At 34.6% G+C, this 26,354-nt stretch overlaps 1 pseudogene across 1 annotated transcript in view; it reads left to right on the top strand.

Moving 5' to 3' along the window:
* The window catches only part of LOC308609669 (ubiquitin-like modifier-activating enzyme 1), a 54,342-nt pseudogene that overhangs the window by 9,718 nt on the left and 18,270 nt on the right, over positions 1 to 26,354 (top strand). Inside the window, exon 2 of the transcript in view lies at positions 351 to 570. The product of the transcript in view is annotated as a ubiquitin-like modifier-activating enzyme 1 (transcript). The remainder of the gene's footprint in view (positions 1 to 350; positions 571 to 26,354) is intronic.

Genomic DNA, 26,354 nt, shown 5'->3' with positions numbered 1-26,354 from the left:
GAATCCCCTATAATCCTCAGGGTCATGCAATAGTGGAAAGAGCCCATCATACTTTAAAAGTTCAAATTACAAATTTACAGCAAGGGGAATTCAAATACACTTCTCCACATCACATCTTCAACACACACTATTTGTATTAAATAATTTGAATACTGATTCACAAGGTAATACTGCCATGATGAGGCATTGGAATCCCGATATTAATAAACCTAAACATAGGGTGAAATGGAAGGATCTGCTCACTCGTCAATGGAAAGGACCTGATATTTTCTAACCAGCGGCTGAGGGTATGCTTGTGTATTTCCACAGGACGCTGACTCGCCGTTGTGGGTGCCTGACCGTCTCATCAGACATGTCGGGCCCTCCGACCCCGCCTTACCACTTCCCAGTCAGGCACAAGGCACCACAGCCGGAGACGTCAGCTAATGAATCACCATCAGCTAAAGAACCGCTGCTGCAGCAGATACAAAAGCTCACCATTGGAGAGAGACCAATTCTTTGTCTTCCGCGTCCGCACCCAAGACCTCGCAAGACACAAGCCATCTCTACAAGAACTTCGAATCCACCAACGTGGGGTCAGATTAAACGCTTGCTGATGACGCCGAGAAAGTGGTAACAGACCAGGGAGCTACCTTAACACCTGGAAATCTTTTTGTTCCTATGCTTGCTATATTGGCCTGCCAGGTAACTAGGGGAAATGCTTTGGATAAATCTTATTGGACATATCTCCCTGATCCACCGATTTTACAAACTGTAGCCTGGGATAATGAGGGTATACCAGTGTCTACTACTATGCCCAGGTTAATGGGAGGAGCCATAAGCTCCTATCCATATAATAAATTTAAAACAAATAATAATTTTACATTTCATGGAAAATCAGGGTTCCATACTATATGTTTTATATTTCCATCAATTAATAACTCTGTAGCCTCTCGTAAGGATGGATGTATACCGGTTTTTCTTAAAGGACAGCTTACTGCTTCTCCTTTGAGTCAATCTAATAAGAGACTTCTTTGGTCTTTGATTTACCTAGCACCTGGAGAAGATCCAACTTATAATCAACCTTCCTCTCATCTTTAAAATTTCTTCCTTGTAATCCTCCTTATGGTATCCATACAGGAGTACAATCATCTATATTACAATCTCCGGAAGACCAATTGGATAGTAACTGGGACGCTGTAGATACCAATACCAGATTTCCTACATGGAATTATTGTATATATTCTTCAAGAATTGATATTCCCATAGAGGATACCACAAAAAATGTGCATGATTGGAGTAATCCTGATCCATGTAAGGATTATAGATCTTATTTACAACATCATGCACATTATGATTGGAATAATACACTCATTCCTGCTTCTATGCTTGTTAATAGATGGCACACTGGAGGATGTGTGCCTCCTATACTAACTATGGCTCAAGAGAGTATGTATTATGCACAGACCCAGCTTTGGAAAGCTATTGCTGCACCACCACCAGTTATTCTTCATAGACCTAAAAATATGGGCATTTATTCTATGCAGGCTTGTGTGTCAGCACCTTATGTATTCTTGGTAGCCCCAAAATATGTGGATCTAAATATTTATTATAATACTTCTGATTCTACTTTTTGGACACATTGCTATGATTGTATTTCGACAAGTTGTATAAATCCCTCTATGAATGTACAAGTTTTAATGATTCTTAAACGACCGCCATACATTATGTTGCTTGTAAAATTATCCTCTGCCTCGTATGATGATTATGGCTTACAAGTTTTGCATGAAACTGAACTTTTATTACATTCAAAGAGACTTGTTGCAGCTTTAATTCTAGCAATATCTACATTTATAGCTGTAATAGCATCACTTTCTCTTTCAATAAGTTCCTTAGCTCAACATGTACATACAGCTCAACATGTAAATGAGCTTTCAAAAAATGTATCTTTAGCTCTGGCTACTCAGGAAGTTATAGACAGAAAGTTAGAAGCAAAGGTGGATGCCTTAGAAGAAGCAATTTTACACATAGGGCATGAATTAACAGCGCTCAAAGTAAGATTAGCTTTGAGGTGTCATAAAAAATATAGATGGATTTGTGTTACTCCTCTAAAAGTGAATGAATCATTATATTCTTGGGAATAAATTCGTACTCATATTATGGGAGTTTGGAACCAAACAGATGCTAGTTTAGACCCTACTAAATTACATCAAGAGATTCATGACATAGGAAATACAAACTTAGGTTTATCTCCGGCAGAGTCTGCTCAGAAATTTTTTGAAAGTATTAAGTCATTTGTGTCACATAAAACCTTATTCTCAATGCTCATTAATGGAGGAATCATGGCAGTTGTTGTACTAATTCTGATATTTTTACTGCCAGTCATCATTAGAATAATTATTAAAAGCATCAAACAACTTTCTGTGGAGCTACATACTGCACTTTTAAAAAATAAAAAAGGGGGTGATGTCGGAAGCCATCCTGGAGGCATTGCACCATGACAAAGTCATGAGCAACGGAAGGCACTGCAAGGCAGTGCCGTGTCAGTAAGGTGGACTACAGCTCCGTTGTTATGTTTTATGATAATCACTTAACATACAGGGGCAATTTTGGGGGGATGTTGCTCCAGGTGAAAAAAAATTCCTCTAGGACTCTCCCTCCTGAAACTATCATAGGATGGGAAGTACCCACTAAAGCCCTATGTAAATGGTAAAGAATTAAGAGCCTGGAGCTAAGGGGATGTTTTTGTGAAAAACACCCTCTAGTATGGAGTTATGGCCATGGGCTGGAGTTCCTGATGATGACATAGGAAATGTATGGTTCTATTATAAAGGAAAATTAATTATAGAAAAACAAATGACTAGAGCACAATTCGTTGCCCGGATAGGGAGAAAACGCTGTCTCAGTTGAAGGAAACAATGAGAAAGAGCATGCAGGTACATTGTAAATATTTTCCTGGAACCATTGTAAAAGGATGCACATGCAAGAAGAAAAATAGGAACAAGTAGCTCCAAATTTTACAATTGAAATAATCATAGAACTGCTTGCCTTGGTTACTAAGAAACAACCTGTGATTAATGGGAACTTGGGGAAATATTTTAATAGGACATCTAGAAACTAGGGGATGTTTGTTTTAAAAAATCTTTATAGAATATTTTCAGGTTTGATTGTGCTAAGATTGTTTGGCCACGTACCTGGTAATGTAATCAACTATGATATATAAACCTGTGATTGTAAACAATAGAGGAAGAATGAAGAATAAAGACATGAGAAAGAGAAACATGCAATGCTGATACTTTAAGAAGTGTAATAGAATTATTTCCTTTGCCGACGCTATCCATCCCTCGGGTATCCCGAGACTCACTAGAGCTGGACTCTGGCAATATATGGCCTTTATTATGTTGTGGAATCTTCCTTCGATGTCTACTGTGTGGAGGGTTTTTATCATAACCTGGTGTTGAATTTTTTCTAAAGCTTTCTCTGCTTCTATTGAGATGATCACATGTGTTTTCTCTTTCAATTTTTTAATATGGTGTATCACATTGATTGATTTGCATATATTGAAGAATCCTTTTATTCCTGCAATAAACCCCACTTGATCATGGTGTATTTTCCTTTTAATGTGCTGTTGGCTTCTGTTTGCTACTATTTTGTTGAGGATTTTTGCATCTATATTCATCAGTGATATTGACCTGCAGTTTTCTTTTTTTGTGATATCTTTGTCTGGTTGTGGTATCAGTGATGGTGTCTCCATAGAATTAGTTTTGGACTTTTCCTCCCTCTGCCATATTTTGGAAGAGTTTGAGAAAGACAGGTGTTAAACTCTTTAAGCCAGAAAGGACTGGCAGGACATCTTAAGTGATGAAGGAGAAAAACCTGCAACTAAGATTAATTTTTTTTGAAATATGTGAGATCACACCATGTTTGTTTTTATATGCCTGACTTACTTCTTAAGTACTTCTCACTTCGTCGTACTTCTGCTCAACATCTCTTACTATTAGAGATGTTGACTTAACATAGTGCCCTCAAGGTGCACCCATTTTGTTACAAAAGGCAGCATTTTCCTTCTACTATGCCTGAATATATTTTTATTGTGACACATTTTTTTCCTGCCACACAAAATACTTTTCTGTGCCACATTTTCTTTTTCCATCTATTTCGCCTAAGTGTGTTGTTTTCCTGTTATGGCATTTGAGAATGATGGTGCAGTGTACATGGGATGCAGGTATCTTTATGACTCGGTGATTTTCCTTCCTCTATAAAAATATCCAAAGATTTTTTCTGGATGATTTAGTAGTTCTACTTTTTTAGCTTTTTGAGGAATCTTCCAACTGTTTTCTAGAGCAGCTACACCAATCAGCATTCCCAACAAGAATGTAGGAGGGTTCCCTTTTGTCATGCCTGCTATCTTCTCTTTTTCTTTTATAATAGACAATCTAATAGATATGAGGTGATATTCCACTACAGAGGTTTTGCACTTTCCTAATGTATGTTTGTTATTAGCTGCTTATCTCGTATGTGTTTCTAATATTTTCTGCAATTCTGTAGATTGCCTGTTAATTCTGTTGATTGTTTCCTTTATTATATAGGAATGTTTCAGTTCAATTTCACTTCACTTAACTTTTGATTTTGTTGCCTGCTCTACTGCTGTCATAGCCAAGGAATTATTGCCAAGGCCAATCTTGAGAAGTTTGTTCCTTATCTTTTCTCAATGGATTTGAAACATTTTGGTCTTATCTTTAAAGCAATTTCCCCAACATTTCTGAGATACAATTGACATATAACGTTGGCAGTTTTAAGGTACACAGCATGATGGTTAGATGTACATCTATGCTGTGAAATAATGTGATAATAATGTTAGTTAATACTTCTATCACCTCACATGGTTACCAAATTTGTGTGTGTGCTGTAAGAACATTTAAGATCTACCTTCCGAGTAACTTTTAAACATGCAATAACGTATTGGTAACTAACTCACTATCCTGTAATTTAGATCCCAAGAAGTTACACATTTTATAACATGAAATTTATGCTCTTTGACTATCATCTCCCTATTTCTCCGAACCTCACACCTATTAAATACGTATACACTCTTTTTTTTTGAAGATCTCAGCCATTTAGATTTCATAAATAAGTGGGATCACACAGTTTGTCTTTATGTCTCTGATTGTTTCACTAAGAATAATGCCTGCAAGTTGATTATATGTGGTCACAAATTGCAGGAATTTCATTATATGACTGTATAATATCCACTGTCGTAATATATACATTTCTTAATCCATTTAATCATTGATAAACGGTTAGTGACTATGCCTGGCATATTTTAGATAAATATTTACACAGTGAACATGGGAGTGCAAATATCTCTGTAAGTTAACTGATTTCATTTCTTTCAATTATGTATATTCAGAAATGGAATTGCTAGGTTATATGGTGGTATTATTTTTAGAATTTTGAGGAACATCCATATTATTTTCCATAGTGGTTGTACTAAGTTACATTACCACCAAAAGTCTGTAAGTGTTCCCTGTTTTCTACATGCTTGACTACACTTTTATGTCTTTTCTTTTTCATAATAACCACTATGAAATGCGTGAGTTGCTATCTCATTGTGGTTTTATTTTGCTTTTCTCTTACTATTAAAGAGGTTGAACAAATGTTCATGTGTCAGTTGGTCATTTGTACGTCTCCTATGGGGGGAATATATCTGCTAAGATCTTCAGCCCACCTTTTAATTAGATTATTCAACTTTTCTAAAAAAAACTAAGTCTTTTTTATGTTTCAACATTAGTCCTGTAGCTGGCATGTTGTTGGCAAATATTTTCTCCCATTACATAGGAGAATTCCTATGCCTCCTGTTCCACTGCCTCTTCACTCTGTTCAAGTTTCTTTTTGTGCAGAGGCTTTTAAATTTGATGTTTTCACACATGTTGAATTTTCTTTTTGTTCCTTCTACTTTTGGTATCATATACAAAAGAATCATTGCTGACACAAATGCCTTGGAGATTTTTTTCTGTTTAATTCTAAGGATTTTGTGATTTCTGTTCACGTTGTGTTAATTTTTGAGTCCTCTAAGATGGGTGTTCAATTTTATTCTTTTCCATGTGGATATCCAGCTTTTCCAACACTACTTAGTGTAAAGTCTATTTTTACTCCATTGCTTATTCTTGTCTTCTTTGTCATGTGTTAGTTGACTGGACATGGCTGAGTTTATTTCTGGGCTCTCAGTCCTATTCTATTGGTATTTTGTCTGTTTTTATTCTAATTTCACATTATTTTGGTTACCGTAACTTTGTATAATAGTTTGAAACCAGGAAGTGAGTTGCACCCAGCTTTGTTTATCTTGCTGAAAATTGCCTTGTCTATTTTCAGTGTCCTTTGTTGTTTCGTACAATTTTTAGGATTATTATTCTATTTCTGGGAAAATTGCCATTGAAATGTTGATTGGGATTCCATTGAAACTATAGATAGCTTGAGGTAGCGTGAACATTTTAACAGTATTCATTCTTTCAATTTAGAAATATGGGATACTTTTCTATTTACATATATCTTCTTCAGTTTTTGTAAATGTTATATTTTTAGGTGTACAGATGGTTTTGTCTCCTTGCTTAAATGTATTCCTAACATTTTATTGTTTTAGGTGCTGCGGTAAATGGAAGTGTTTTTTTTTTTTTTTTTTCTGTCAGGTATTTTCTTGTTAGTGTATAGAAATGCAACTAATTTTGTATTCTTATTTCTAATCCTACAAAATTATTGATTTCATGTATTAGTTCTAACAGTTTCATGGGGTTTTGGTGGAGTCTTTAGGATTTCCTGCATACAGAATATGTCATCTTCAAACAGAGACATTTTAAATTCTTCCTTTCCACTTTGGATCCCTTTCATTTCTTTTCCGTGCCTAATGGTTCTGGCTAGGGATTCTACTATTATGTTGAAGAGAAGTGGTGATAGTGAGCATTTTTTATTTCTTCCTGACTTAGAGGAAAAGTTTTCCGCTTTTCATCTTGAATATGATGTTAGCTGTGGGCTTGATAATATATGATCTTTATTACATTTAAAATGTTTCTTCTCTCCCCAGGTTGTTGAAAGCTTTAATCAAGAAAATTTAGAAAATTCTTTCAAACATTTCTTCTGCATGCTATTCGTGTCGTAAATTAAAATTTTTGATTTAAAAATGTTAACTGCCCTTGCATCACCAGGAATTATTTCACCTTAGCATGTTGAACATTTTAGTGTGTTTTTGAATTTGGTTTGCTAGAATTTTGTTGAGAATTTTTGCATCTATATGTACAAGGATATTAGCTTGTAAGTTCTGTGCTTTTTGTTTTGTTTTGTTTTGTTTTGTGTTCCCTTCTATTTCCTTATGTGGCTTTGTTAATCAAGAAAATCCTGGTTTTATAAAATGAGTTTGGAAATGTTTCCTCTTTTGTAGTTATTTGGGAGAGTTTGGGAAGGACTGGCAATAAATCTTCATTAAATGTTCAGTAGAATTCACCAGTGAAACTAACTGATCCTGGGCTTCTCTTTGCTGGGAGAGTTTTGAATAGTGCTTCAATTTCCTAAGTCATTATTTGTATGATCAAGATATTTTTTGTTTGTTTGTTTTTTGCTTCTTCATGATTGTCTTGCTATGTTTTATATAGGAGTTTTTGGAGATTTATCCATTTTTGTAACCCAGTTTTTTAGCATTCTTTATAACTATTTGTATGCTATGGTGTCAGCTGCAATTTCTCCTCTTTCAGTTAAAGTTTTATTTATTAAGCTCTTTTTTTCTCTTCGTTAGTCTTGCTAAATCTTGTCAATTTTAAGATCCTTTCCAAATTCCAACACTTGGATTCAGTTTTTCCTAATTATCTGATATTTGTTTTATTAATTTCCATTTGAATCTTTCTTATTTTTTTCCTTTTATTCCTGGTGCTTAATTTGTTCATTTTTCCTAGTCCTTCATGTATATGCACAAGTGGTTTATTTTAGATTATTCTTTTCTCTTTTAGAAGAATCTATGATTGCTAAAATTAATTCATCCATTGACTGATTTTTCTATATTCCAAACGTTTTGGTATGTTGTCATTTTCGTTTATCTGAAGGTAGTTTCAGATTTCCCTTTTGACTTCTTCCTTGACCCATATATATTTCCAGTGTGTGTTGTATAAGTTTACATATAAGGGATTTTTCTTTTTCTCTTGTTATTGATTTCTAGCTTCATAACATTATGATCAAAAAAGATGCTTAATGTGACTCTGATCTTCTTAAATTTGTTAACGCTTGCTTTATGTTTCAAGACAGTGTCCATTCTGGGAAATGCTCCTTCAGCACTTAAGCAGAATATGAATTTTGGTACTGTTGAATGGAAGTTTTCTATAAGTTTATTAGGTACATTCTGTTTCTTTATTAATTTTCTAAGGTAGAAAGTGGGATAATACAGTCACTTACTATTATTTGTTTTATTGTTGATTTATCCTCTCTGATCTTTTTTTTTTTTTTTTTTTTTTTTGTGGAGGGTTGTGGGTATACGGGTCTCTCACTGTTGTGGCATCTCCCGCTGCAGAGCACAGGCTCCGGACGTGCAGGCTCAGCGGCCATGGCTCACGGGCCCAGCCGCTCCACGGCATGTGGGTTCTTCCCAGACCGGGGCATGAAGGCATGCCCCCTGCACGGCAGGTGGACTCTCAAGCACTGCGCCACCAGGGAAGCCCTCTATCAGAACTCTTAATGGTTGATTTAAATATATGTTTAATCCCGCAACGTTCAGTACATATATATTTACAATTATTATTTTCTCTTGATAAATTGATCCATTATCATTGTATACAGACCTTATTTATCACTTGTGACCTACTTTGACTGAAAGTCTGTATTACCTGAGATTGGGAGATCAAGTCCTGCACTTGTTTGGAAACTGTTTGGACTATCAATTTCTATTCCCTCACCTTCAGCTTATGTGTGTCCTTAATGATAAAATGGTTCTTTTAAACAGCATATTGTTTTTTTTTATCATTTATATGGCAATATAATTGTTTTACACTGTTGTGTTAGTTTCTGCTGTATAGTAAAGTGAATCAGCTATAGGTATATTCCCATATCCACTCCCTCTTGCATCTCCCTCCCACCCTCCCTATCCCACCAAGCTAGGTGGTCACAAAGCACTGAACGTATCTCCCTGTGCTATGCAGCTGCTTTCCACTAGCTATCTATTTTACATTTCGTAGTGTATATATGTACAGACGACTCTCTAACTTCATGCTAGCTTACCCTTTCCACTCACTATATTCTCAAATCAATTCTCTATATCAACATCTTTATTGCTGTCCTACACCTACATTCATCAGAATGTTTTTTTAATTCCATATATATATATATATATTAGCAAAAAGTTTGTCTTTTGTTTCTTTCTGACTCATTTCACACAGTATGACAGACTCTAAGTCTATCCACCTAACTGCAAATAGCTCAATTTTTATTTCTATTTATGGCTCAGTGATATTCCATTGTATATATATGACACACCTTCTTTATCCATTCTTCTGTCAATTGATACTTAGGTGTTTACCTGTCCTGGCTATTGTAATTACACCTGTAATGAACTTTGTGGTCCATGACCCTTTTGGAATTATGCTTTTCTCGGGGTATATACAAAGAAGCGGGATTGTGGGGTCATATATTAGTTCAAGTTTTAGGTTCTTAATGACCTCCATATTGTTCACCATAGTGGCTGTAACAATTTACATTCCCACTAACAGTGCAAGAGGGTACTGTTTTCCATACACCACTCCAGAATTTAGAGTTTGTAGAATTTTGAATTTGATGGCTATTCTGACTAGTGTGAGGTGACACCTCATTGTAGTTTGATTTATATTTCTTTAATGATTCATGATATTGAGCAAACTTCTATGTGTTTTATTGCAATCTGTGTATCATCTTTGGAGAAATGTCTATTTAGGTCTTCTGCCCACTTTTGGATTGTTGTTTGTATTTTTTGGTTTAGAGCTGCATGAGCTGCTGGTAAATTTTGAAGATTAATCGTTTGTCAGTTGCTTCATTTGCAAATATTTTCTGATTCTGAGGGTTGTCATTTGGTCTTGTTTGTGGTTCCCTTTGTTGTGAAAAATGTTTTAAGTTTCATTAGTTCCCATTTGTTTAATTTTGTTTTTATTTCCATTTCTTTAGGAAGTGGGTCAAAAAGAATCTTGCCGTGATTTATGTCATAGAGTGTTCTGCCTATGTGTTCCTCTAAGTGTATGATAGTGTGGAAACTTACTTTTAGGACTCTAATCCATTTGTGTTTATTTTTGTGTATGGTGTTAGGGAGTGTTCTGATTTCATTCTTGTACATGTAGCTGTTCAGTTTTCCCAGCACAACTTGTTGAATAGGATGTCTTATCTCCATTGTATATTCTTGCAACCTTTATCAAAAAGTAGGTGACCATATGTGCATGGGTTTACCTCTGGGCTTTCTATCCTATTCCGTTGATCTATATTTCGGTTTTTGTGCCAGTATCATACTATCTTGATTATTGTAGATTTGTAGTATAGTCTGAAGTCCTGGAGCCTGATTCATCCAGCTGTGTTTTTCTTTCTCAAGAGTTCTTTTGGTATTTAGTGTCTTTTTTTGTTTCCATACACACTGTGTAATTTTTTCGCCTAGTTCCCTGGAATATGCCATTGGTAATTTGATAATGATTGCATTGACTCTGTAGATTGCGTTAGGTCATATAGTCATTTTCACTATGTTGATTCCTACAACCCAAGAACATAATATATCTCTCCATCTCTTTGTATCCTCTTTCATTTCTTTCATCAGCGTCTTATAGGTTTCTGCATACAGGTCTTCTGTCTACCTTGGTATATTCGTTCCTATTCTATTTTTTGCAATGGTAAATGAGAGTGTTTCCTTAATTTCTCTTTCAGATTTTTCATCATTAGCCTATAGGAATCCCAGAGATTTCTGTGCATTAAATTTGTATCCTGCTACTTTCCCAAAATCATTGATTAGCGCTAGGCATTTTCTGGTAACATCTTTAGGATTCTCTCTGTGTAGTATCAGGTCATCTGCAAAGAGTGACAACTTTAGAGTACCTCCCAGAACTTCTGCTGGCAGTGTCCTTGTCCCTATGGTGAGCCACAACAGCCCCCCGCCTCTGCAGGAGACCCTCCAACATTAGCAGGGAAGTGTGGCCACGGCTGCCTTACCGGAGAGCGGGTCTTCCCTTGCCTTGCGAGCCCTGGGGTGGGGCTCACTTTACGCCTGGTGTGGCGTTGGTGTGATCAGCTTCGCAGTCTGGAAGGCTTTAGGAGTTCACAGTATAAAAGACTTTCGAAGTAAAATGCAATCAATATTTCCAGCAATTCCCAAGAACTCTGAATCGGCTGTTGAATGGGAGGAAGCATTGAAATCCAAATGAGATGAGCATGGTGGGTGAAGTCCAGAATGATTGATACGGGAAAAGCTGACTTTGGAGATGTCACAACAGCAAAGGGACTCGATGGATTTCTCCTCAGGAACACATGCAGATTGTTGAGTGAACCTGTGGGATGGATGGCATTCAGTGTCCTCATAAGAGGCCGACAGTCATTTCTGTGTGCTGTACTTTATTACAACTGATTTGGTTATGTTCATGTGGGGTGGGTGTTGGAGGGAGGGCAACGTTTTCCCAAAGTTAGGAAGACTATTTAAAAATATATGGGTACCTTCTCGATGTGAAGGAAATCCCAGGGGAAATACTTTTATGCCTGTAACAGTTGGAACCAAGTTTTTTACCTGAAAAAAAATTATAACGTATGATTAAAAATCTTTATAAACAGACTCCTAACAGCAGTAGTACCTCTAAGTCTAATTAAATAAGTTTCAGCAGCCTTTCTTTTCCGTATGTGGCTGTCAGAACTCGGAGGACTTGCTCCTGTTAGGCAGACTCCAAAGTGACGGGTTAATGGGTGAATCCTGTCCATCAGGCACTGGGTGTGGCTCTCTTGTCCTGAACACAGTCTTTGGTTTGTATATGCCAGTCATTTACCTGACAGCCTCACCTTAGGCCTGTAAATTCTTAGACAAGAAGCCAGTAACAGATTATGATAACTTGAAAGGATAATCATGTGAAAATGATGATATTATGGGTATAAAATGTACTTTTTTGACAAGTTGGTTCTGGGTCCCTAAACACTGACTGACAGTTTATAGCTTTATTTCAGTTGTCAATATAAAAATAGTCCAATTATCACCTATCTTAACAAATATTTTTAACCAAAAAGATACCTGAGAACTCAGTCTCAGGTAAATTAAATTTTAAGAAAAGTATTTTAACATGTCAGTATGACCAGAAAATTAACCTCTGGTTGAATATCATTGTGTATTTTCTTTATAATTGCTTAGGCTTTAATTAAAAATCAGTTTTAAAAAGTACATTGAAATTTATCTGTTAAAATGAAACCTTTTAGTTTTAAGAAAAAAATTTAAATGAGATGTCAAGTGCCTAATGTAACATTTTTCTCTGGACTGTTACCCTATTAAAGCTGCTGTATTGTTAATTTAAAAAAAAAGAGTGACAACTTTAATTCTTCTTTTCCAATTTGGATTCCTTTTATTTCCTTGTCTTCTCGGATTGCTGTGGCTGAGACATCCAAAACTATGTTGAATAAGAGTTGAGAGGGTGGGCAACCTTGCCTTGTTCCTGATCTTAGTGAAAATACTTTCAGTTGTTCACCATTGAGGACGATGTTTGCTGTGGGTTTGTCATATAAGTCCTTTATTATGTTCAGGAATCTTCCCTCTATGCCTACTATGTGGAGGGTTTTTATCATAAACTGGTGTTGATTTTTTTCGAAAGCTTTCTCTGCATCTATTGAGATGATCATATGTGTTTTCTACTTCAATTTGTTAATATGGTGTATGACATTGGTTGCTTTGCATATATTGGAGAATCCTTGTATTCCTGGAATAAATCCCACTTGATCATGGTGTATTTTCCTTTTAATGTGCTGTTGGATTCTGTTTGCTACTATTTTGTTGAGAATTTTTGTATCTATATTCATCAGTAATATTGGCCTTCAGTTTTATTTATTCATTTATTTTTTTGATATTTTGTCTGCTTTTGGTATTAGTGATGGTGTCTCCATAGAATTAGTTTTTGATTTTTCCTCCCTCTGCTACATTTTGGAAGAGTTTTAGAAAGACAGGTGTTAAACACTCCAAGCCAGGAAGGACTGGCAGGACATCTTAAGTGATGAAGGAGAAAAACCTGCAAAGAAGATATATTTTTTTTAAATATGTGAGATCACACCATGTTTGTTTTTATATGTCTGACTTACTTCTTAAGTGCTTCTTTCTTCGTCGTACTTCTTCTCAAAATCTCTTACTATTAGAGATGTTGATTTAACATAGTGCTCTCAAGGTGCAGCCATTTTGTTACAAAAGGCAGCATTTTCCTTCTACTATGCCTGAATATATTTTTATTGTGACACATTTTTTTCCGGCCACACAAAATACTTTTCTGTGCCACATTTTCTTTACCCATCTATTTAGCCTAAGTTTGTTGTTTCCTGTTATGGCATTTGAGAATGATGGTGCAGTGTACATGGGATGCAGGTGTCTTTATGATTTTGTGTGTTTCTTTCCTTTATAAAAATACCCAAAGAGTTTTTTTCTGGATGATTTAGTAGTTCTAATTTTTAGCTTTTTGAGGAATCTTCAAACTGGTTTCTAGAGCGGCTATACCATTCAGCATTCCTAACAAGAATGTAGGAGGGTTCCCTTTTGTCATGCCTGCTATCTTCTCTTCTTTGATATTAGACAATCTAATAGATATGAGGTGATAATCCACTACAGATGTTTAGCACTTTCCTAATATATGTTCGTCATTAACCACTTATCAGGTACTTGTTTCTAATATTGTATGCTATTCTGTAGATTGCCTCTTAATTCTATTGATTGTTTCCTTTATTATATAGGAATGTTTCAGTTCAATTTCAATTCACTTAACTTTGGTTTTGTTGCCTGCTCTACTGCTGTCATAGCCAAGGAATTATTGCCAAGGCCAATCTCGAGAAGTTTGTTCCTTATCTTTTCTCAATGGATTTGAAACTTTTTGGTCTTATCTTTAAAGCAATTTCCCCAACACTTTTGAGATATAATTGACATATAACGTTGGTAGTTTTATGGTACACAGCATGATGGTTAGATTTACATCTATGCTGTGAAATAATGTGATAATAATGTTAGTTAATACTTCTATCACCTCACATGGTTACCAATTGTGTGTGTGTTCTGTAAGAAAACTGAAGATATGCATTCCCAGTAACTTTTAAACATGCAATAAAGTATTGGTAACGAAGTCACTATCCTTTAATTTAGATCCCAAGAATTTACACATTTTATAACAGGAAATTTGTGCTCTTTGACAATCATCTCCCTGTTTCTCCCCACCTCACACCTATTAAATATGTATAAACTCTCTTTGTGATGAACTCACCATTTAGATTTCATAAATAAGTGGGACCACACAGTTTGTCTTAATGTCTGATTGTTTCACTAAGCATAATGCCTGCAAGTTGATTTCATGTGGTCACAAATTGCGGGAATTTCTTTATATGACTGTATAATACCCATTGTGGTAACATATACATTTCTTAAGCCTTTTTATCATTGATAAACAGTTAGTGACAATGCCGTGCACATTTTAGATAAATATTTATACAGTGAACATGGGAGTGCAAATATCTCTGTAAGTTAACTGATTTCATTTCCTTCAAATATGTGTATTCAGAAATGGAATTGCTAGGTTATATGGTGGTATTATTTTTAGTATTTTGAGGAACATCCGTATCATTTTCCATAGTGGTTGTACTAAGTTACATTCCCACCAAAAGTCTGTGAGTGTTCCCTGTGTTTTACATGTTTGACTACACTTTTCTCTCTTTTCCTTTTCATAAAAACCACCAGGAAATGTGTGAGTTGATATCTCATTGTGGTTTTATTTTGCATTTCTCTTACTATTACAGATATTGAGCCAATATTCATGTGTTGCTTGGTCATTTGTATGTCTCCTGTGGGGGGAATATATCTGCTAACATCTTCAGTCCACGTTTTAATTAGATTTTTCGCTTTTTTTTAACTGATAGTGTTTATATTTCTACATTCTCCTGTAGCTTGCATCCTGTTGGCAAATATTTTCTCCCATTTCACAGGACAATTCCTATGTCTCCTGTTCAGTGCCTCTTCACTCTGTTCAAGTTTCTTTTAGTGCAGAGGCTTTTAAATTTAATGTTGTCACACATGTTGAATTTTCTTTTAGTTCCTTCTACTTTTGGTATCATACCCAAAAGAATCATTGCTGAGACAAATGTCTTGGAGATTTTTTTTCTGTTTAATTCTAGGGATTTTGTGATTTCTGCTCATGTTGTGTTAATTTTTGAATTGTCTAAGATGCATGTTCAATTTTATTGTTTTCCATGTGGATATCCAGTTTTTCCAACACCACTCACTGTAAAGCCTATTTTTACTCCATTATTTATTCTTGTCATCCTTGTCAAATGTTAGTTGACTGGACATGGCTGAGTTTATTTCTGTGCTCTCAGTCCTATTCTATTTGTCTATTGTCTGTTTTTATGCTAGTCTCACACTATTTTGATTTCTGTAACTTTGTATTATGGTTTGAAACCACGAAGTGAGTTTCATCCAGCTTTGTTTATCTTGCTGAAAATTGCTTTGTCTATTTTCAGGGTCCTTTCTTGTTTTGTACAATTTTTAGGACTGTTATTCTATTCTAGGAAAATTGCCATTGAAAAGTTGATTGGGATTCCATTGAAACTATAGACAGCTTGAGGTAGCATGAACATTTTAACAGTATACATTCTTTCAATTCAGAAACATGGGATAAGTTTCTATTCACTTGTTTCTTCTTCAGTTTTTGTGAATATCATATTTTTAGGTGTACACATGTTTTTGTCTTCTTGCTTAAATGTATTCCTAAGATTTTATTGTTTTTGGTGCTGCTGTAAATGGAAGTGTTTTCTTTATTTTTCTGTCAGCTATTTTCTAGTTAGTGTATAGAAATGCAGCTAATTTTGTATTTTTATTTCATATCCAACAACATTACTGAATTCATTTATTAGTTCTAACAGTTTCACGGGGTTTTTGGTGGAGTCTTTAGGATTTCCTGCATACGTAATATGTCATCTTCAAACAGCGACATTTCTAATTCTTCCATTCCACTTTTGATCCCTTTTATTTCTTTTGCTTGCCTAAAGGTTCTGACTAGTGTTTCTAGTATTATGTTGAATAGGGGTGGTGAGAGTGGGCATTTTTTATTTGTTCCTGTCTTAGAGGAAAGATTTTCAGCTTTACACCATGAATATGATGTTAGCTGGGACCTTGATAATATATGACCTTTATTACATTTAAAATGTTTCTTCTCTCCCCAGGTAGTTGAAAGCTTTAATCAAGAAAATTTAGAAAATTCTTTCAAACATATCTTCTGCATGCTATTCGTGTCATAAATTAAATTTATTGATTTAAAAACATTAACTGCCCTTGCATCCCCAGGAATTATCCCACCTTATCACGTTGAACATTTTATTGTGCTATTGAATTAGGTTTGCTAGAATTTTGTTGAGAATTTTTGCATCTATATATAAAAGGATATTAGCCTGTATGTTCTGTGGTTTTCGCTTGTTTGTTTGTATGTTTGTTTTGTTTTCTTTTGTTTTGTGTTTCCCTTGTTATTTCCTTATCTGGCTTTGTTATTCAGGAAAATGTTGGTTATGTAAAATGAGTTTGGAAATGTTTCCTCTTTTGTAGTGATTTGGGAGAGTTTGGGAAGGACGGGCAATAAATCTTCATTAAATGTTCAGTAGAATTCACCAGTGAAACTAACTGATCCTGTGCTTCTCTTTGTTGGGAGAGTTTTGAATACTGCTTCAATTTCCTAAGTCATTATTTGTATGATCAAGATATTTTTTGTATGTTTGTTTTTTTTGCTTCTTCATGATTGTCTTGCTTCATTTTATATAGGAGTTGTTGGAGATTTATCCATTTGTGTGACCCGGTTTTTTATCATCCTTTATAATGATTTGTGTGCTATGATGTCAGTTGCAATTTCTCCTCTTTCAGTTAAAGTTTTATTTATTAAGCTCTTTTTTGCTCTTTGTTAGTCTAGCTAAAGCTTGTCAATTTTATTATCCTTTCCAAATGCCATCACTTGGATTCATTTTCTCCTAATTATCTGATATTCATTTTATTCATTTCCATTTGAATCTTTCTTACTTTCTCCTTTTATTCCTCGTGCTTAATTTGTTCATTTTTCCTAATCCTTCAGGCATAAGTTTAAGTTGTTTATTTAAATCATTCCTTTCTCTTAATATAAGAATTTATGATTGCTAAAAAAAATTCATTCTTTAGACTGATTTTTCTACATTCCCAAAGTTTGGGTATATTGTAATTTTTGTTTATCTGAAGGTAGTTTCATGTTTCCCTTTTGAGTTCTTTCCTGACCCATAGGTTTTTCCAGTGTGTGCTGTATAATTCTACATATTAGTTTTTTTCACTTTTTCTATTGTTATTGATTTCTATCTTCATAACATTATGATCAAAAATGTTGCTTAATGTGCTTTTGATCTTCTTAAATTTGTTAACGCTTGCTTTATATTCCACGACAGCATCTATCCTAGGGAATGCTCTATCTGAACTTAAGAATAATATGGAATCTGATTCTGTTGGATGGAACTTCTATATAATTTTATGGGGTACATTCAGTGTCTTTATCAATATCCTAAGGTATAAAGTGAGAGAATATAGTCCCTTACCATTATTAGTTTTACTGTTGATTTCTCCTATCAGATCTGTTGATGGGTAATTTATATATTTGTTTAATCCTGCAACGTTCAGTACATATATATTTACAATTATTATAATCTCTTGATAAATTCATCTATTATCATTGTATACTGACCTTCTTTATCAATTGTGAACTATTTTGACTGAAAGTCTGTATTACCTGTGATTGGGGGAGTCAGTCCTGCTCTTGTTTGGAAACTGTTTGGACTATCAGTTTCTATTCCCTCACCTTCAGCTTATGTGTGTCCTTAAAGTTAAAATTGCTCTTGTAGACAACATATTGTGTTTTTTTTATCATTTATATGGTAATTTAATTGTTTTACAATGTTGTGTTAGTTTCTGTTGTATAACAAAATGAATCAGCTATAGGTATACATATATTCCCATATCCACTCCCTCTTGCATCTCCCTCCCACCCTCCCTATCCCACCAAGCTAGGTGGTCACAAAGCACTGAACGTATCTCCCTGTGCTATGCAGCTGCTTTCCACTAGCTATCTATTTTACATTTCGTAGTGTATATATGTACATACCACTCGCACACTTCGTGCCAGCTTACACTTTCCACACCCCATGTTCTCAAGTCGATTCTCTACATCTGCATCTTTTTTCCTGTGCTGCTCCTACCTTCATCGAAACTTTTTTTTAGATTCCATATATATGTGTTAGCAAAGTGTTTTTTCTTTTTCTCTTTCTGACTTCACACAGTATGACAGACTCTAAGTCTATCCACCTAACTGCAAATAGCTCAGTTTAATTTCTCTTTATCTCTGAGTAATATTCCATTGTATATATATGCCACACCTTCTTTATTCATTCATGTGTCGATTGACACTTAGCTTTTTCCCTGTCCTGGCTATTGTAATTACACCTGTAATGAACTGTGTGGTCCATGACTCTTTTTGAATTATAGTTTTCTCAGGGTATATGCACAGTTGTGGGATTGTGGGGTCATATATTAGTTCTAGTTTTAGTTTCTTAATGACCACCATACTGTTCTCTATAGTGACTGTAACAATTTACATTCCCATTAACAGTGCTGGAGGGTTTCCTATTCCCTACACTCTCTCAAGAATGTATAGTATATTGATTTTTTGATGACGGCTCCTCTGACTAGTGTGAGGTAATACCTCATTGTAGATTTGATTTATATTTCTATAATGATTCATGCTCAACATGAAAGGTTGAGCAAACTTTCATGTGTTTTATTGCAATCTGGGTATCATCTTTGGAGAAATGTCTATTTAGGTCTTCTGCCCATTTTTGGATGGTTTGTGTTTTTTTGTTTACAGCTGCATGAGCTGTTGGTAAATTTTGGAGATTAATCCTATTTCAGTTGCTTCATTTGCAAATATTTTCTCCCATTCTGAGGGTTGTCGTTTCGTGTTGTTTATAGTTTCCTTTCCTGTGAAAAATTTTTGTTTCACTATGTCCCATTACTTTAATTTTGTTTTTATTTCCATTTTTCTAGGAAGTGGGTCAAAAAGAATCTTGCTGTTATTTATGTCATAGAGTGTTCTGCCTATGTTTTCCTCTAAGTGTTTGATAGTGTCTCACCTTACATTTAGTCCTTTAATCGATTTGTGTTTATTTTTGTGTATGGCGTTAGGGAGTGTTCTAATTTCATTCTTGTACATGTAGCCATTCAGTTTTCCCAGCACCACTTGTTGAAGAGGATGTCTTATTTCCATTGTATATTCTTCCCTCCTTTATCAAAAATAAGGTGACCATATATCTGTGGGTTTACCCCTGGGCTTTCTACCGTGCTCCATTGATCTATATTTCTGTTTTTGTGCCAGTACAGAAACTGTCTTGATTACTGTAGCTTTTAGTATAGTCTGAAGTCCAGGAGCCCGATTCATCTAGCTCTGTTTTTCTTTCTCAAGATTGTTTTGGCTATTCGGCATGTGTTTTTTTTTTTGTTGTTTTTTTTTTTTCCATACACACTGTGAATTTTTTTCTTCTAGTTCCCTCGAAAATGCCATTGGTATTTTTATATGGATTGCATTGACTCTGTAGATTGCGTTATGTCATACAGTCATTTTCACTCTGTTGATTCTTCAAACCCAAGAACATGGTATATATCTCCATCTCTTTGTATCCTCCTTCATTTCTTTCATCAGCATCTTATAGGTTTCTGCATACAGGTCTTTTGTCTACCTGGGTATGTTTCCTTCTATTCTATTTGTTGCAATGGTAAATGAGAGTGTTTCCTTAATTTCTCTTTCAGATTTTCCATCATTAACCTATTGGAATCCCAGAGATTTCTGTGCATTAATTTTGTATTGTGCTACTTTACCAAATTTATCGGTTAGCTCTATTCATCTTCTGGTAGCATCCTTAGGATACTCTATGTGTAGTATCAAGTCATCTGCAAAGAGTGACAGCTTTACTTCTTCTTTTCTGATTTGGATTCCTTTTATTTCCTTTTCTTCTCTGATTGCTGTGTCTGAAACGCCCAAATCTATGTGGAGAAAGAGCTGTGAGGGTGGACAACCTTGTCTTGTTCCTGATCTTAATGAAAATACTTTCGGTTTTTCACCATTGAGGATGATGTTTGCTGTTGGTTTGTCATATATGGCCTTTATTATGTTGAGGAAACTCCCCTCTATGCTTACTATGTGGATGGTTTTTATCATATATTGGGTTTGAATTTTTTCGAAAGTTTCCCTGCATCCATTGAGATGATCATATTGTTTTTCTCCTTCAATTGGTTAATATGAAGTATCACGTTGATTGATTTGCATATATTGAAGAATCCTTGTATTCTTGGAATAAACTCCAATTGATCATGGTGTATTATCCTTTTAATGTGCTGTTGGCTTCTGTTTGCTACCATTTTGTTGAGGATTTTTGCATCTATATTCATCAGTGATATTGGCCTGTAGTTTTCCTTTTTTTATTATATCTTTGCCTGGTTTTGGTATCAGGGTGATTGTGGCGCCATAGAATTAGTTTTGGAGTGTTCCTCCCTCTGCTATATTTTGGAAGAGATTGTGAAGGACAGTTGTTAAATTCTCCAAGCCAGAAGGGACTGGCAGGATATATTTAAAGTGATGAAGTAGAAAAACCTGCAACGAAGATTAATTTTTTTCCTATAAGTGAGATTACACCATTTTTGTTTTTATTTGTCTGATTTACTTCTTAAGTACTTCTTACTTCTTCTTTCATCATACTTCTTCTCAACATCTCTTACTCTTAGAGATGTTGACTTAACATAGTGCCCTTAAGGTGCACCCATTTTGCTACAAAGGCACCATTTTATTTCTAGTATGCCTGAATATATTTTTATTGTGCCACTTTTTTTTCCTGCCACACAAAATAACTTGCTGGGGCACCTTTCCTTTATCCATCTATTCAGGCTAAGTGTGTAGTTATCCTGGTATGGCATTTGAGAATGATGGTGCAGTGTACATGGTATTCAGGTGTTTTTTAGAGTCGGCATTTTTCCTTCCATTTTATAAATAACCAAAGATTTTGTTCTGGATGATTTGGTAGTTCTAATTTTTGGTTTTATGAGGAACCTCCAAACTCTTTTCTAGAGTGGCTACACCAATCAGCATTCCCAACAAGAGTGTAAGGTGGTTCCCTTTTGTCATGCCTGCTGTCTTCTCTTTTTTGATAATAGCCAATCTAACAGATATGAGGTGATATCCCACTACTGAGGTTTTGCACTTTCCTTATGTATGTTGGATATTAGCCACTTCTAAGGTACGTGTTTGTAAATATTTTATACTATTCTATAGATTGCCTGTTAATTCTGTTGATTGTTTCCTTTATTATGTAGGAATGTTTCAGGTCAATTTCACTTCACTTAACTTTTGATTTTGTTGCCTTCTCTCCTGCTGTCATTGTCAAGAAATTATTGCCAAGGCCAATCTTGAGAAGTTTGTTCCTTATCTTTACTCAAAGGCTTTGAAACATTTAGGTCCTATCTTTAATACATTTTCCCCAACATTATTGAGATATAATTGACATATAACCTTGGTAATTATAAGGTACACAGCATGATGATTAGACTTACATCTATGTTGTGAAATAATGTGATAATAATGTTAGTTAATACTTCTATCACCTCACATAGTTACCATTTTTGTGTGTGTGCTGTAAGAACATTTAAGATCTCCTTTCCTAGTAACCTTGAAATATGCAATAAAGTGTTGGTAACTAAGTCACTATTTTGTAACTTAGATCCCAAGAATCTACATATTTTATACCAGGACATTTGTACTCTTTGACTCTCATCTCCTTATTTTTCCCAAACCCACACCTATTAAATACATATCAACTCTCTGTTTTGATGACCTCTGCCATTTAGATTTAATAAATAAGTGGGACCACACAGTTTGTCTTTATGTCTCTGATTGTTTCACTAAGCATAATGCCCACAAGTTGATTTCATGTGGTCACAAATTGCAGGATTTTCTTTATATGGCTGTATAATATCCATTGTGGTAATATATACAGTTCTTAATCCGTTTATTCATTGATAAACAGTTAGTGTCTATGCCTTGCATATTTTGGTAAATATTAATACAGTGAACATGGGAGTTCAAATATCTCAGTAAAGTAACTGATTTCATTTCCTTCAAATATGTATATTCAGAAATGGAATTGCTAGGTTATATGGTGGTATTATTTTTAGTACTTTGAGGAACATCCTAATTATTTTATGTAGTGGTTGTACTAAGGTATATTCCCACCAACAGTCTGTAAGTTTTCCCAGTTTTCTACATGCTTGACTACACTTTTCTGTCTTTTCTTTTTCATAATAACCACTAGGAAATGTGTGAGTTGACACCTCTTTGGGGTTTTATTTTGCATTTCTCTTACTATTACAGATGTTGAGCAAATGTTCATGTGTCTCTTGGTCATTTGTAGGTCTCCTATGAAGGTAGTATATCTGCTAAGGTGTTCAGCCCACGTTTTAATTAGATTATTCAGCTTTTTTTTTAATTGAATCCTTTTATGTTTGGACATTAGTCCCGTAGCAGGCATGTTGTTGGCAAATCTTTTCTCCCATTCCATAGGAGAATTCTTATGCCTCCTGTTCAATGTCTCTTCACTCTGTTCAAGTTTCTTTTTGTGCAGAGGCTTTTAAATTTGATGTTGTCACACATGTTGAATTTTCCTTTTGTTCCTTCTACTTTTGGTATCATACCCAAAAGAATCATTGCTGAGACAAATGCCTTGGAGATTATTTTCTGTTTAATTCTAGGCATGTTGTGATTTCTGTTCATGTTGTGTTAATTTTTGAATCGTCTAAGATGGGTGTTCAATTTTATTCTTTTCTGTGTGGATATCCCGTTTTTCCAACACCACTCAGTGTAAAGTCTATTTTTACTCCATTGTTTATTCTTGTCGTCCTTGTCAAAGGTTAGTTGACTGGACATGGCTGAGTTTATTTCTGGGCTGTCAGTCCTATTCTATTGGTCTATTGTCTTTTTTATGCTAATTTCACACTATTTAGATTACCATAACTTTGTATAATAGTTTGAAACCAGAAAGTGAGTTGCAACCAGCTTTGTTTATCTTGCTGAAAATTGTTTTGGCTATTTTCAGGTTCCTTTGTTGTTTTGTACAATTTTTAGGATTGTTATTCTATTTCTAGGAAATTTGCCATTGAAAATTTATTGGGTTACAAATGAAACTATAGATGGCTTTAGGTAGCGTGAACATTTGTACAGTATTCATTCTTTCAATTCAGAAATATGGGATAAGTTTCTATTCACTTGTGTCTTCTTCAGTTTTTGTAAATGTCATATTTTTAGGTGTACAGATGTTTTTGTCTCCTTGCTTAAATGTAGTCCTAACATTTTATTGTTTTTGGTACTGCCGTAAATGGAAGTGTTTTATTTATTTTTGTGTCTGCTATTTTCTTGTTAGTGTATACACATGCAACTAATTTGGTATTTTTGTTTCACAGCCAACAACATTACTGAATTTGTTTATTAGTTCTAACAATTTCATGCGGTTTTTGGTGGAGACTTTAGGATTTCCTTCATACAGCATATTTTATCTTCCAACAGAGGCATTTTTACTTCTTCCTTTCCACTTTTGATCCCTTTCTTTTCTTTTTCTTGCTTAATGCTTCTGGCTAGGTATTCTAATATTATGTTGAATAGGAGTGGTGATAGTGGGCATTTTTTATTTCTTCCTGTCTGAGAGGAAAAGTTTTCAGCTCTTCACCATGAATATGATGTTAGCTGTGGGCTTGTTAATATATGACCTTTATTACATTTAAAATGTTTCTTTGCTACACAGTTAGTTGAGAGCTTTAATCAAGAAAGTCTAAAAAATACTTTCAAACATTTCTTCTGCATGCTGTTCCTGTGGTTAATTAAAAGTATTGATTTTAATATGTTAACTACCCTTACATCCTTAGGAGTTATCCCACCTTATCATGTTGATCCTTTTAGTGTGCTATTGAATTTGGTTTGCTAGAATTTTCTTGAGAATTTTTCGATCAATATGTACAAGTATATTGGCCTGTAAGTTCTGCGTTTTTTGTTTGTTTTGTTTTGTGATTCCCTTGTTATATCTTTATCTGGCTTTGTTAATCAGATAAATGCTGGTTTTATAAAATGAGTTTGGAAATGTTTCCTCTTTTTTAGTTATTTGGTAGGGTTGGGAAGGCCTGGCAATAAATCTTCATTAAATGTTCAGTAGAATTCACCCATGAAATGATCTGATCCTCGACTTCTCTTTGTTTGGAGAGTTTTGAATACTGAATCAATTTTCTAATTCATCATTTGTATGATCAAGACATACTTTTTTTTTTGTCTTCTTCGTGATGGTCTTGCAACATGGTACATTAGAGTTAGTGGAGATTTATGCATTTGTGTGACCCTGTTTTTTAGCTTTCTTTATTATTATTTGTATGCTATGGTGTCAGTCACAATTTCTCCTCTTTCAATTAAAGTTTTATTTATTAAGTTCTTTTTTATCTTCATTAGTCTAGCTAAAGTTTGTCAATTTTATTATGCTTTACAAATACCAGCTCTTGGATTCAGTTTTTAAATAATTATATGATTATTGTTTTATTGATTTCCATTTGAAAATTTCATATTTCTTCCTTTTATTCTTGGAAATTAATTTGTTCCTTTTCCCTAGGCCTTCATGTATAAGGATATGTCGTTTATTTAAGATCATTCTTTTCTCTTAATAAAAGAAGTTATGAATGCTAAAACTTCACTCTTTAGATTGATTATGCTACATCCCCAAAGTTTTGGTATGTTGTCATTTTTGTTTATGTGAAGGTAGTTTCAGATTTCCCTTTTGACTTCTTCCTTGACCCATAGATTTTTCAAGTGTGTGCTGTTTAATTTTACATATTAGGAATTTTTCACTTTTTCTCTTGTTACTGATTTCTAGCTTCATAACGTTATGATAAAACAGGATGCTCAATGTGGTTTTGATGTTCTTAAATTTGTTAAGGCTTGCTTTATGTACCAAGGCAGTGACTATCAGGGGGAATGTTCCATCAGCACTTAAGAAGCATGTGGATTCTGGTTCTGATGAATGGAAGTTCTCTATAAGTTTATTAGGTACCTTCTGTGTCTTTATTAATTTTCTAAGGTAGAAAGTGGGATAATATAGTTCCTTAGTATTATTATTTTTACTGTTGTTTTCTCCTATCAGATCTCTTAATGGTTGATTTAAATATTTGTTTAATCATGCAACATTCAGTACATATATATTTACAATTATTATAACCTCTTGATAAATTGATCCATTATTATTTTATACTGACCTTATATACTGTGACTGAAAGTCTGTATTACATGAGATTGGGAGAGCCAGTCCTGCTCTTGTTTGGAAAGTGTTTGCACTATCAGTTTGTATTCCCACACCTTTAGCTTATGTGTGTCCTTAAAGTTAAAATGGCTCTTATAGACAGCATATTCCTTTTTTTTAACACCTATATCGGAGTATAATTGCTTTACAATATTGCATTAGGTTCTGCTGTATATCAAAGTGAATCAGCTATAGATATACATATATTACCTTATCCACTCCCTATTGCATTTTCCTCACACCATCCCTATCTCACCCAGCTAGGTGGTCACAAAGCACTGAACTTATCTCCCTGTGTTATGCAGCTGCTTTCCACTAGCTATCCATTTTACATTTGGTAGTGTATGTACGTCTATATGACTATCTCACTTCGTGCCAGCTTATCCTTGCCCCTGCAAGTGTTATCAAGTCGATTCTCTACATCTGCATCTTTATTCCTCTCCTGCCCCTACGTTCATCAGAACCTTTTTATTTTCTGATTTCGTACATAAGTCTTAGCAAACAGTTTTTTCTTTTTTCTTTCTGATTTACTTCACGAAATATGGCAGACTCTAAGTCCATCCAACTAACCACAAAGAGCTCAAATTCATTTCTATTTATGTCTGAGTAATATTCCATTTTATATATATATATGCCACACATTCTTTATCCATTCTTCTGTCCATGGACACTTAAGTTGCTTCCATGTCCTGGCTATTGTAAATAGACCTGTAATGAAATTTGTGTTCCATGACTCCTTTTGAATTATGGTTTTC

This window comes from Mesoplodon bidens, assembly GCF_964165515.1.
Source record: "Mesoplodon bidens genome assembly, chromosome: Y".
In the NCBI taxonomy this organism is placed as follows: domain Eukaryota; kingdom Metazoa; phylum Chordata; class Mammalia; order Artiodactyla; family Ziphiidae; genus Mesoplodon; species Mesoplodon bidens.
The sequence above is the reverse complement of the archived record's forward strand: the minus strand, read 5'-3'. Positions and strand labels throughout refer to the sequence as shown.